The following is a 1,600-nucleotide window of genomic DNA, read 5'->3' on the forward strand; positions in this document are numbered from 1 at the left end:
CCACCTGCCCTCCCTCCACATTCCCCAGAACAGAGATCTACTTATTTGGCCTGTGATTTTTATTGCCCAGCACTAGTGAGTTCCAAATCACCTCTAAGCCTTTTATAGCTGTCCCCAATTAAAAGGCATGTCACCAGGCACTCATCTGTCAGTGGACAAGTTGATAAACACAAAAGCAGGTCTGGTAGAGGTAATGACCCAGGTGACCCCGCATTCACCCGAAAGTCATAAACCTGAGTTACAATATCAGCTGCATTTCATAATTTGGAATAGGGCAGTGATATTGAAATATAAAAAAAGTTTGTTCCTCCTGCTTTCCCTCCCCAGCCATGGGGGCCAGCTCTGTGACACCACCTAAAGGGCTAATAAAAGATGCTGCCAAGGCAACTATTCTAGGCTCTTGTTTTGATAAGCCATCAGGTAAGGAACTCCAGCAACATCAAGAAGTGTTATCACAGAAGAGTTCCCCTTTAATCTCTGGACATCATCTGCTGAAAGCTTGCTTGAAGGAGAGCCCTGCAGACTTCTCTTTTGCTTATTGGACTCTGAACTCTGTCAGAATGCCTAAAACCAGGACTGTTAGATATTATGATATATCTATATCATTATACCATCTATCGATAGATATATTTTTTATTAAAGGACGATCCTAAAAATCATTAGAGCTTATAAATAAGCTTTAATACAAACTTAAAGTATCCTTGCCTCTGAAGGGCGCTACTGTATAGTGAAACCTGTCTTATTCCTGTCTGAGAGGACAGCACCATCATAGGCATTGTTTAAGCGTTTTAAATTGTCGCAGCACTTGCTGGGCACGTTCTGTTTTTCCATTAAAAAACACATGGTGGCAGCGAACGTTTGTGGGTAAAGGGTTAACTGCGGAGTTACCCAACACTGGTGACGATCGCTTTCAGTCTGCTGGCCTGAGATGGTGTCCCATGAGCTGGGAAATCTCTGTGCAGGGCGAGATGGAGAGTGGTATCACCACGTCCTTGTCACACCACACTCGGTTCATAACATCGTATGGTCACGTGTGATTGACGTACAGTGGGTTTGGGCCGGGTGTACATCACACATTTGATTTTCTGAGTTCTGGTCCCATAGACTTTCATTGAGCTCCAAGTTAAGAGTTTGTAAAGTTGGAAAATGAAGACTGATTGGTTAGCGCACTCTGGGGGAAGGTGTGTGGGGTATGAAGAGGCCGGTGCGTAGCTCCTTTTCTTATTAGACCGAGGTTTCTAACCGTATAATAAAACGAGCAGTTAGTCCTTGCAGTGCATGGGGTAGCCCCACTGCAAGGGTTAGTTTATCTAAAACCTGGCGTTCAAGGCCCTGTTTAGTTGGATTCCTTTAGGCCCTTCTCACTAGAACCTTGATGGTTAAACAGTCCACGGGGCATCAATAGAAATTATTACAGTTTGTCTTTTTTAGAAAGCATCCACAGCCCGAGTATAAACACCCATCCCCCTACCAGCATGCTGCAGAGAAGGTCCCGTACTCTCTGTAGGGAAGGCAGAGTTCTCTCCCCAAAAGGTCTACCCACCTTCCTACCCCCCATCCTCCACCATGAGCTTTGCTGATTGGAGGGCTATAGCTTAGA

At 45.0% G+C, this 1,600-nt stretch overlaps 1 protein-coding gene across 1 annotated transcript in view; it reads right to left on the reverse strand.

Annotated features, from left to right (window-relative positions):
- LOC108798918 (alpha-2-macroglobulin-like) overlaps nt 1-1,600 on the reverse strand; it is a 72,722-nt gene that overhangs the window by 15,135 nt on the left and 55,987 nt on the right. The gene's annotated exons all lie outside the window — the stretch shown is intronic.

This window comes from Nanorana parkeri, unplaced genomic scaffold, assembly GCF_000935625.1.
Source record: "Nanorana parkeri isolate BGI_ZX_2015 unplaced genomic scaffold, ASM93562v1 scaffold1585, whole genome shotgun sequence".
NCBI lineage: Eukaryota > Metazoa > Chordata > Amphibia > Anura > Dicroglossidae > Nanorana > Nanorana parkeri.